Source organism: Perognathus longimembris, chromosome 5 (genome assembly GCF_023159225.1).
Source record: "Perognathus longimembris pacificus isolate PPM17 chromosome 5, ASM2315922v1, whole genome shotgun sequence".
In the NCBI taxonomy this organism is placed as follows: Eukaryota; Metazoa; Chordata; class Mammalia; order Rodentia; family Heteromyidae; genus Perognathus; species Perognathus longimembris.
In genome coordinates, this window is record NC_063165.1 from 45,032,073 (window position 1) to 45,045,187 (window position 13,115).

The following is a 13,115-nucleotide window of genomic DNA, read 5'->3' on the forward strand; positions in this document are numbered from 1 at the left end:
TGTTCAATAAGTTTCTTGCCTGTTGTTGTTTTTTCTAAATTTTTAGTACAGATTTGCTACACCCACATGTCCATATGTTCTTCATTCAATTTGATAAGTTCATAGGTGGTAATCCTTTATTTGTATAAAGGAGTTATCAGCCTGTTTCATGTTGGACATAGGGTGGTTGTTTACTTGCATAAACAACATATATTTCATACTTCTCTGTTGTTAGCAACTATATGTAACCAATCACGTAGATTATTATTCTTCAAGTACATTTTTGTTAGGGTCATGCCTCAGAATTTGCCCTCCCAATGAAGGTAATTGGTGTTTGAGAAAATAGAGTCACCCGGGTGAAAGCCTAGAAGCCATTGCTCTAGACAATATGGAATAACTGTGGAATGGAGCACAGCCTGATTTTCAGAGTATTCCATCAATATGATGCTTATTGTGGGTTGTGGTGACGGAGGGTAGAATTGAGGGAAGGTGAACTGGCTGGACTTTGCAAACCAGAGTACTAGGAAGGGAGGAGTTTTGCTGAGAAAGAACTTTAGAAACTGTACAAAAGTTCGTTGAGATGCTACCTGAATATCAATTTAGTTTTCATACAGTGAATCTTCATAAGACTGGGAAAGAGGAAACTACTAGAGAAAGCCTAGCTACAGAAGAGGTGCACTCTTAGGCGTGGAATATTTATGGTTCTAAACAACAAAAGGGGGATTCGTCCCTGAGGTATGTAGTGGAGGTTCCACAGCACCCATCTCTAAGTAGTAAAGATACATGATATCTACAATAAAGAGAAAAATCCTCAACTATCAAGGCCTAACCTTAAAAAAAAAAAGCCTCAAGCCAGTTTTCGGTGGCTCACTCCTATATTCCCAGCTGCCAAGGATGCTGAGACTAAAGGGATTGCACTTTGAAGCCAGATTTGGAAAAAGAATAAAAAGTTCTTAAGACTCTTTCTTCAAAATAAGCAGCAAAAAAAAAATTCAGGGCTGGAAGCATGGCTCAAGTGGTAGAAAATCATGTGTTACCAGCTCTTCTTTGAGGAGCCTTGAGGGTATTATTTTCTGCCCTACTGACTTGACCCACAATCCCAGCAATCTTAGCAATTTTAGCCATCTAAGCCACTGGCACTTTGTTTGTTTTATGTCTTTTTGATGAAAGAAATTCTGACTGCTATGACATGATGTTACCTGTTTGGGGTATTTATTTTTCCTAATGACTAGTGACAATGAGCAGTTTTTCCTGTGTATGATAGCTGTTTCTATGTTTTATTTTGGGAAGTATATATCTATTCTGATTCTATGCCCATTTTCATCAAACTGTTTTGTTTCAGAGTTATTTTACTTTCCTATGTATTTAAGAGTTAACCCCTAATAAATATTGGAGTTCCCTAATATCTTGTTCCCATCTCTACATTGTTTATTCACTCTGCTTATTGTTCCTTTGGCTGTAAAGTTCTTTCATTTCAAGTAATTCTGTGTTTCTAATTTTGCTGTTATTGCTTATACTTTGGGAGTCAAATGTAAAAAAGAAAATAAAAACATTGCCTAAACCAAGATGTCACTGTTTTCTCCCATCATTTCTACTAGTATTTTTTTAAACTTTTGTACCAATGCCATGGCTTGAATACAGAATTAAAGACCATGAGTGTGTTCTTGTTTGGCTTTCTTGCTCCCTGCTGGTGATCTACCAACTGAGCCATTCCTTCAGTCTTGCATTGGCTGATTCATCGAAGTTTTGCAGCCTTTCTACCTGGGCTACCTTTCAATTGTGACTATCCAGATCCCAGCCTCCTGAGTAGCATATGATTACAGGTATGAGCCACCAGCATGCAACTCTTTTAATAGTTTCATGAGTTTAAGTTATATGTCCAAGTGCTTAATCCATTTTTAGTTATCACTTGCACATGGATTAAGCAAAAGTCCTAATTTCAATCTTCTATGCGTGAATACTCAGTTTTCCTGGCCTATATGGTTATAGAGGTTTTTGTTTTCCTTTTTGTACTAATAAACAAGGCTAAACTTAAAAAACCAGCTTTGAAATGGAAAATCTACTGGGAATACATGTGTGGGTCATTTCTGGACTTCTGTTCTGCTCCATTGGTCAATGTGTGTCAGTATCATGTTGTTTTAATTACCATCATTCTATAATCTATCATGAATTTTCAATAATTTTAAAATACTTTAAATTGTGCAGAACACGTCTCTGGTAATTAAAGAGATACACAAAAATTAGTAATAAAACATACTTAGGAAGTATCTAATATACTCTTAAATAACACATGGATCAAAGACAAATTCTAACGGATATTTGAAAACCTTTTTTTTTTTTTTTTTTTTTTTTTTTTTTGCCAGTCCTGGGCCTTGGACTCAGGGCCTGAGCACTGTCCCTGGCTTCTTCCCGCTCAAGGCTAGCACTCTGCCGCTTGAGCCACAGCACCGCTTCTGGCCGTTTTCTGTATATGTGGTGCTGGGGAATTGAACCTAGGGCCTCGTGTATCTGAGGCAGGCACTCCTGCCACTAGGCCATATCCCCAGCCCTGAAAACCTTTTAAAAAGGAAAAAATCAATGAAAGGCAATGCATTATAATTCATGAGACAAAGATAAAGTAATGCTTAGAGGAGAATTTACAATTTTAAATATTTGGACAATAAAAGAAGAAGTTTGAGCTTAAGAGTTTAAGCTGGGGGGCTATGGATATGGCCTAGTGGCAAGAGTGCTTGCCTCATATACATGAGTCCTTGGGTTCAATTCCCCAGCACCACATATACAAAAAATGGCCAGAAGTGGTGCTGTGGCTCAAGTGGCAGAGTGCTAGCCTTGAGCAAAAAGAGGCCAGGGACAGTGCTCAGGCCCTGAGTCCAAGCCCCAGGAGTGGCCAAAAAAAAACAACAACAAACAAACAAACAAAAAGTTTAAGCTGGGAAATCTAGCTTTCTTACTCTTTTAGCTCTAGATTTAGAGTTGTTTCAGTACAAAGAGCTCTAGAAGCTTTCCTACCACTTTATAGGCTCCTGAGTCTCTGATAAGGGCAAAAGATTCCTAGAATGGAACTCTTGAACAATTTCTTACCATTGAGACACTGCAGTTTCATGAACAACAGAGGGCCTAGCATCATTTGCTCAGTGGGAAGTGGGCAGTGGACAAGAGAGAAGAAAAAGGCAAAAGCCTCATAGTAGATAGAATTTATCTATGTGTCAATGTGAGGCAAAACACCCAGCATTTTTTAAAAGAACTAATTGGAGATGGATGGGGTAAGAGGTAGGAAGTAATTTCAAGGATGCTAAATGTCAGTGAGAATTCAATTGCAATTTCTCCTTGAATTAGTAAAATATAGCCATGTGTAGAGAATATTTCCAGACTATGGCCTTTAAAATGTCTAGTAAGAAAATGGGTTAGGTACCAGTAGCTGCATAACAAGTTACTCACTCTATAAGTAACATTAAAGATTATTTCCTCACAGATTCGCTAGGCCAGCAATATAGATCCAGCCCAGCTATTTCAGGGTCTGACACCACCTACAATCCAGGTAAAGGCTGTGCCTGAAATATCTAGTCACACCTAGAGAAGGAACTACTCCAAGAACTCATATAGGGTGAGTGGCAGGATTCCTTTATTGTGGGAGTTGCATGGAGGGCCTCATTTCCTGTGAGCCTTTGGCTTCCTTTAGTTACTGGCCAGGTAATTCTTTACCACACAGCTCTGCATTTCATCAGAAGTGTGCAAGGTAGAAATCAAGTGGGAGGAGACCAGTATAATGTAAGGCACAGGCTTGTCTAACCTAATTCTGGAAGTAACATCTGAACACTTTTTATCATATTCTACATGTCAGAGCTAAGCCAGTTCTCGTCGAGGTAGAAGTGATGAGTATGTATACAGTATTCTGGGCATGAATGGGAATTAAAAGAACGGTCCCTCATGGACAGGAAAACATCAAGTAGGAATGGATACTCTGTTCGTGCACACTGATAGGGCCTGGAGAGTCATTTGTGGAGAGTGGTGGCCCATACTGATCAACCCACAGAGTACTTTAAGCTTCTAATATGCATCAACTGCTGTTAGATGCCTGGAGTTATCATGACACAGGACCAGGCAAGCACAGAATGCAGAGCTTTCTTGATCTGATAAGAAAGACACACATCAAATCCAAGTAAGAGAAATCTGGAACTGGGAATTAAATGCAAAGTGGCCATTGTTGGGAAAGCCTAGATGGGGATGTCAAAACAGGAAGTTTTAGTTACTCTTAAAGTATTTCTTGACATTGACAGTTTTGTACCTAGCATGTTAAATGATGCTTTAATATAAGGTGTTTTTTCAATATATGAGTGTATTTCTCAGTATCTAGGTCAGCTGCAAGTTCCTGAAGAGATAAATTTGGTAATTCCAGTAAGCACAATTCATTTTCTGTTTTTTAAACCATAACCACTCAAGAATTTTCTTTGCGACCTTTCCCAGTGCTGTACTAGTGCTACTTAATATTTTTTAAATCTGATGTAAATTTTCACCATGATATAAATTGTTATGAAAAAGGGTCTTCATATGTAATATAGGCTAGCTTCAATTTATAATGCTCCAACCTCTACCTCCAAGTGTACTACCATGCCCAGCTTTTACTCTGGTATATTTTAAGAGTATTCCAAAGGCACTTCTATAGCAATAAATTAATTATTAAACTGTAAATTATTTTATGTACATTAAAATAAGTATGTGCTTATTAAATGTTTTTAATGTTTGTTGATGTGTCACCCTTAATCTCCTTATCTCTTTATCTTATTGATTTAATTTATAAAATTATTACAGTAGAGATGGAACACAGACTTTGAGTCTGAATAGTGTCTTTGAATTTTATTTTAATATGTGTTACTATATATTTTATTATGAAAAAACTATATTTTGTATTTTAGAATGGAATGCTTGTTATTTTAAATTTAGCCAGTATTTCTTTTTTTTTCTCAAATTTTTATTATCAAACTGATGTACAGAGAGGTTACAGTATCATACGTTGGGCATTGGATACATTTCTTGTACTGTTTGTTGCCTTGTCCCTCATGCCCCCTTCCCTCCCCCCCTTCCCCTCCCCCCCCCAGGTGTTCAGTTCACTTACACCAAACAGTTTTGCAAATATAGCTTTTGTAGTTATTTCTCTTTTTTTACCCTGTGTCTCTCAAATTTGGTATTCCCTTTGAATTTCCTACTTCCAATACCAGTAAACACGGTTTCCAATATACTCAGATAAGATTACAGAGATAGTGTAGGTACAACCATAGGAAGGTGATACAAGAACATCATCAATAATAGAAACTACACATACACATAGGACGTTGAAAGTAGTTACAACTGTGATATATCACTTGTTTCCACAACATGGAGTTCATTTCACTTAGCATCATCTTATGTGTTCCTAAGGGTATAGCTATTGGGCCTTGTGATGCTCTGCTATGGCTTGGCCTAAACCTGTACTAATTATTCCCAATAAGGGAGGCCATAGAGTCCATGTTTCTTTGGGTCTGGCTCACTTCACTTAGTATAACTTTTTCCAAGTCCTTCCATTTCCTTACAAATGGAACAATGTCATTCTTTCTGATAGAGGCATAAAATTCCATTGTGTAAATGTACCACATTTTCCTGATCCATTCATCTATGGAGGGGCATCTGGGTTGGTTCCATTAGCCAGTATTTCTATGCAACTAGAATAATAGTATCATCTTTGTAGTACTTTTGTTCAGTTTGAATGAATCAAGAGCTATAAAAGAAACAATCCTATTGGATATATAATAATGACCATAAATGTATAAGATTGTCAATAACTAATATGTGCAGTGCAATTACTGTGTGCAAGACTTTATACTAAGCTGGGAACATGCTTTAATAAATGTGTTTTCTTTTCCAAATGCTGTGGTGTCAACCCACAAGTCCAACATAACATCAATTTACATCCTAAAAATTTTTTAGATTTCTAAAGGGTTGAAAAATATTTGAAGGAATGCTCATAGATCAGAACATTTATATTCACTTCTCTATAATACCTGGAACAAGGATAGTGAAAATGAAAATGTCTGGGTCATAGGTAAAAATTATGACACTTAACTGGGTCTCTTTGTGGTTTGCTTATTATATGGATTATGCTAATTGGCCCACATAGCTTACATATTGGCTTACAAATCCTTACAGCTGTTTTTGCTACAAGTAAAGGGAAAATATACTCACATATATTTTATTTTCTACAGTTTGCAGGTACAAGAACAGAAAGTATGTGAAAGATTTGCCCCATGGGTGGTAATTTTCTTGAGAAGCTAGAAAAAAAGTAAATATGGCCACTTATTTATGTTTCCAAATTCTACTATGGCAACTTTCTCTGTATGCTTATTTATTTATTTATTCATTTCATTCATTCATTTATGCTGGTGCCAGGATTTTAACTCAGGACCTCATGCTTGCTTGTCTGATGCTATGTTATTTCAGCCATGCCTCTTGCCTAGCTTTTTGCTATTTATTTTGAAGATGCAGTCTGAGAAAGTTCAGGCTATCCTCAAATTCTGGTATTCCACATCTCAACCTTCTGAAAGACAGAGACCAGTGTTTCACAAACCTCTTCAACAATTTGACTAAAAAAACTATCTATACACCTGGACCAGGACTCACCTCTTAAAAGTCCTAATATCTCCCAAGAGTGCCTTTGATATCAGGATCTTTGGGGAATAATCAAACCACAGAATGCTCCTTCTTATTTTATTACAAGAAACAATCTCTCCACCAACCCAGATTAGAACCTTCCATCATAAATCCAAAATTGCATTAGAAGTTAATGCCAACCAAAACATTTATAGGCCCCTCAAAAATAATACAGGTGAACTGCAAAAAGCTTTGGTATTCCCTTACTTTATGTCATCTTTACCATTTCCTGAAGAAAAGAACAGGGTATTAAAATATTTTTTTTCTAATTTCCCTTAAAAGATAAAAGCACTGGTGATCATTTGGAGTACTAAGTAACAACTCTTTATCCCTCTGTTATAATGTAATACATCCGGGTGGAAATGGATAGTTCAATCTCTTTCTAGTCCTCTTTTAACAGTCTCTCCAAGCAAGGAGCAAAGCTATCTACCAGCAAATTCCACAGTGGTCATGTACACAGATGTAGACTGAACGAGACTTTTGGGAGAATACCAATCAATATCCTCACTATGCATACCAGGAAATGAATGGACAAAACAGGGACTCCATGTGGGTAATAGGAAATAATAGTAATAGACAGTATTTTCAGTGTTTTCATTTAAATTTCTAGGATCAAATATAAAAATTTAACATCCTGAGCCACTCACAGCTGGTTCACACCTGTAATCCTAACTACTTAGATGGCTGAGATCTGAGGATTGAAATTTGCAACCAGACCAGGCAAGAATGTTTATAAGACTGTTAGGTCTAATTAAGCACAAAAAAACAGCTGAAAATAGAGCTTTGGCTCAAGTGGCAAAGCACCAGCATAGAGCTAAATGACAGCTTTCAGTTCCTGAGTTCAAGTTCTAATACTGCCCCTCTCCCCAAAGAACAAAGAGGAACATCCCAGATATGGCCTAGCAAAGAACATGGCTGGTACACTGAGGCTCACGGGTAGGTGTCCTCCAAATTTTGATTGTGGAAGATATTAATATTATGCAAACGATTGCAACCCAAAGAGCCCCTGTGTCTTAGGGCACCAGTTGTTCTCAGCCATGTTCCTCACTGTTCCATGTGGTTCCTGGTGTTTGAGCACTCGGGAGGAGGGAATCCTAAGCAATATTCTCTCTCCTTCACAACAGTTATCTCTGCTGCACTCTGTGACTGAAAAAGACAGACTGGCACTGAAAAGTCACGAAGAGCAGATGAATGCTTGTAGCAAAATCTTCCTTCTCTAAAAATACTGAAGGATTGAAGGGTGACCCCATATGGGCTGGGGTGGATGTGATAAAATGCAAATTTGAGACTTCTAGTGGGAGAGAGGATGATACAGTACTAGGTCAGATGTGTGGCCTGAATGAGGAAATATATATTTTAATATGAATGTCACTGGGGTGGGGAGAGAGGACTGCTCCAGGTGGGAGGGGCTGCCAGTGGAGGGAAGTTTGTGGGGGCTGAGGATAAAAATTATGCAAGCATATAGAACTGTTAGGGAGAGAATAATGCTGTCAAGAAGCAGTAAGCATAGAAAGAAGACTTTCAGAGAAGGGAGCTCAAGCTGGATGGACTAAGTTCACTGAGCCTAAGGAGGGAACTGAGCTTAGGAAATGGACCTAAGATATAGTGGTCATCATGAGGGCTGTGAGGGAAATATGGTTTCCTTGAAAAAGCTTTATCAGTCCAGCAAAGAAAAACAGACTTTCCTGGAATTGGAGCTAAAATGAGCATATAAAAGACTGTAGAACAATAGAGTGACATCTCCTTTGGATTTTCCAGTAGTCATTATTAGAAAACACTCAAGCATCCAGGGTTTTCTGACTTTTCTCTGATTCATGATGTCTTTAGAAACAAAGGGAAAAGAGCAAAAGATTGCCAATTGGTGAATTCATAGAAAAGATGTTCTTAAATGTCTGTCCCATTGCTACCCTTAAACATTATTATGTCGTGGAGGGTCCAGATGGGCAAGTGGTTACTGCTGTGTTTTGCTCAGCAGTCTTCCTTCATCTCTGTTAATATTAAGTTTCATCCTCTTCTGAATCTTAATTCACAGAGCAGTATGGGACTGATAGGAGAGAGGACTTTCTTCACTTAAGAAAGCTGCCTCCAATAAGCAGTTGCTGCTCTCAACTTTTTCTCAGCCTATTTGATTGATGTAATATCCTTATCTTCTTCCCTCAGTCCTATGATTCCTGCAATCCCCAAGCTTAGGTACCATGGCTTGCTGCACAATAAACTCATACTACAAAGTCAGGCACTGCTGGATTACACATGATAATTTAGCACAGTGCAGTTGGCTTAGTAGCAATAAATCATCATATTTACAAAATACAAGCCACCTCCCTCAAGTACCGTTTTATTTTCTTGGGTATTGTACTTAATGCTGAATCTGCAGCCATTCTCCAACTAATCTGTGCCAAGCCTTGACCCAGTGCATGTAGCAACTCTGATTCTCTGTTGCCAAGTCCTCTTCTGTCCTCATTTTCAGCTCTTACTATATTATCCCTATTGCTTCCTTCACTTGGAGTCTGTCAGCATTTTAGTGCAAAAGGTTTAATACTGAATTTTGTCCATATATTCATTGCATTCTGTTTTTCTATCACACTGTTCCCACATAATTCCTTGGGAGACTTAGTGTGTATTCATTTATATTTTAAGACATATAATTGTTGTCTAGAATAGTCCTAGCAGAAGATCACAATAGCTCAATAGGTATGTACATATGACCAAATAAGTGATGCTAAGTGAAATGAACTCCAAGATAGGGAAACAAGAAGTTCATTGTTGTTGTTATTTTTAATATACTACATGAAATTATTTCTTTCTTCTTTCATTTTTTTTTCCTATGCATTATCCCCTGTTGTATTAGATGTTGGTACCGTGGGTATTGTAAACATGTTTATCTGAGTTAGGGAAGGGGAACATCAAAATAAGGAGAAAACGGGTAAAGGGTGAAACAATGCAACAGTGGTACTCACAAGACAATATGTTTGAAATTAACTGTCCAACTGAGGATTTGGGGGGAGGGAAGATGGGAGAAAAATGAGGGAGGAGGTAACAAGTTTGACAAGAAATGTATTCACTACCTTACATCTGTAACTGTAACTCCTTTGTACATCACCTTGACAATAAAATTAAATTAAAAAACATAACTGTATATATTTATATGTATATAACATATGTATACATACCAGGCCCTGTTTACATGCTCTCTTTTTTTCTTCTGAATGAAACTGATTGCTATGTTATCATTATGCCATTTATATACTCTAACTAAACCCAATCACATAACCGTTTAGATTTCAAGACTTCCTAACAATGTAATAAGAAAACTTGCATTCACTAACATCACTTACTAGTGAGTGTGCAGTACAATACACTGGAACAGCAGAAGAGGCAGAAAAGGCCACAGGTCTGTCACATGGTCTTTGAAGTTAGAACTCCAAATCCTTTTGCACCTGTTCTTCTTTGGAAGAACACAACTGGAAGCCTTCTATTGGGCGACTTCCTAAAGAATCCCATTTCAATACCATGCACCAATGTGTGGCTTCTGAATCACAGTGGAGCAATGCAACAGTCGCATCCAACTTGTTCTCAGCCACATCAGACTGTGACTTCCCTTTGATTGTAAGCTTCTAGGTGACCAGAAGTCTGTAACAAAGCATAACTTCCACCTCAGAGCCAACAGCTTTCATTATACTGCAGGGTGAATTAGCCCTTGAAGCCATCTCCTTGTTGTTTAGCTTAGATTTTAACCTTCCTTTCAATCTGATGTTTTTCTCATACTGTAAAGTAGAAGGGTGGAAGGAGAACACTGGATCTTTACAGCTTTTAAAAAAGGATCTACAGAGAAACCCCTGGATGCTAGCCATGGCAGGTTTATTCAACACCATATCACAAGCAAAGCAAGTGGGAAAGGATACTATTTTGTTAGCATTTCCAAACAACTTCCTGTATCACCTCCTGTTTGACCTATTCACCCTTTTCTTTTAAGAAAATATCCTTTCATCCTTCGTCTCTTGGATTTCTCTGAGAATAAACTCCCCCTCTCCCACTATTTTAGCACACCAATTGCTTCCATAATTTTCAAGTTATGAAGTTATGGGAAAATTTTCATAAAGAGAAAACACTTATGATTTTTATGCATAACTCAAATTTAGTTGAATCTTAGAACTTTAAGATGAAGAACGAAATTGTTATGCATTCAAGAAAAAAATAAACCTGTGCAATCAAAAGCTAGTCTTCATATATGCACAATAAACTTGAGTTTTAAAGTGTGTAATCGTACCTCTAACATAACATGGCAAGGTTATTATTGTTTGTTTTGATATTATGTTCTATTTTAAGATGTACGTAGCTTTGCAAATAAAGTTAGGTAACTCAAGTCATAACTTTAAAAAAAAAAGAAGCTTATTTTCTTACATCTAAATCACAAGGAATTTAAATGCAAGAAGAACAAAGACTTATTAAAGTATTAATGCAATCTCTTCAGACCAATCAAAGATGTCAGAAAAAAAGTTAATTTCCGTTAAGAGTAGGTGATACCATCAGTAAAAGATAACATTTCAAATGTCTGTGTCTCCATCTATCACCCCATCATACTCCCACACCTCTGGCCTGTGCAGAGTAAACTTCTCATAACCTAGAAAACCCTTTATTTCTTTTATCTACATGGCTAACTCATACTCATTCTTCAAAACCCCAAACTGTTGTCATCTTATCTTTAAACCTCCCTTCTCCTAAAAGCCTGAGAAAATATTTTCCATATTTTATCTATATTATAATTTATCATTTTTGTCTGGGTTTTTAACTCCTGAAGTTAGGGTTGCATTCTTATTCAGCCTCCATAGTACCTATTATAATTCCTAACACATAGTAAACCCTCAATATGTCTTTGATTAATTGATTTTTTTCTACTAATTAGAAAATGTAATAGATTTTCTAGCTCTTTTGTGAACAGGTTATTATTATAAAGTAACAAAAAACTGAAAATGAACTATAGTAAAAATGATTATTAAGAGCTTTACATGATTTTGTTTCTGTTTGTGGAAGCCATGAATTCCTCTATTAATTTTTGGTTGGCTTCAACGCGTTCATGTATTAATCTTTGGTTCACCTCCTTACACTCTAGAATACTTGTCTGAAGAGACTCAAACTTTTCATTTATCATTTTTAGCAACAGAGTTTGTAGAACATTTTGAGGACTCTCCTCTAGGTCTTTGTATATATGTGTATTGGAACTAGGGAAGGGAAAAGGAATACCAAAATTGTGAGACAAAGGATAAAAAGACAATCCAATGTAATAGCAATACTTACAAAACTATATGGCTTAAACCAACTGTACAACTCATGGGGAAGCAGGAGGAAAATGAGGGAGGAAGTAACAAGTTGGAAAAAAAAAACTGCCTTACATATGAAACTGTAACACCCTCTATACATCACTTTAACAATAAAGAAATGGAAAAAGAAGAAAATTCTAAGGTGGAAAAAAGGAGCTTTACACGAAAGAAATGAGAGTAAACTCTTTAGACATAGTTTCTCATCCTAGTCTTTTTTTATTTGTTTGTTCATTTTTGCTAGTGCTGGGTTTTGAAGTCTGGGCCTTGAACTCTGAGCCTGGGTGCTATCCCTAAGTGTCTTTTGTTAAGTGTTAGCACTCAATCATTTGAGCCACAGATCCATTTCTGTTTTTTTCTTCTTCTGTGATTAACTGGAGATAAAAGTCTCAAGGATGTTGCTGTGCAGCCTGGCTTCTGCTTCAATCCACAATCTTCAGATCACAGCCTCCTGAGTAGCTAGGATTACAGATGTGAGCCATCAGCGCCTGGCTTATTCTAGTCCTCTGAATGGCCCTTAGAACATAACTAGAAGCTTTTAGATGCTCCACATGAAATGTTGACTGCTTAAAGAGAATCAAATATCCATAATTTTATGTGATTTAACCTACAAATGTCTGCCTGCTCTGCCCATTTTCTTAGCTATTATAGTGACTTTATTCTGTTTGGGATGAGATTAGACTTTCACTACCTAAGACCTCTTCTACACTCCTGTTTGATGGAGAGCAGAGTTGCTGTCCTGTGGACAAGTGCCTCACTATTATGGACATCTTGTGATGAAGCATCACAGGAGAGAGATTGGCATGAGGTGACCTCATAACAAGGAAGGCTGGTACCCATTTCTGACTTGGAATAATTACTATCTGAGTCAATTTCTAGGTTATGAGAAGTTCACTCTGCACAGGCCATAGGTGTGGGAGTATGATGGGGTGATGGAGACACAGACATTTGAAATGTTACCTTTTACTGATGCTATCACCTACTTTAAATGGAAATTAACTTTTTTCTCCTAATGCTTTCCTAAGCCTCCAGATTAGGCTTCTAAAGAAAGAACACGTAGAACCTTGAATTTCACCCAAACATTTCTTCCATGGTTCTTCTCTCTAGTCACCTTCAGAAAATTCCACTCCAACTTTTCTG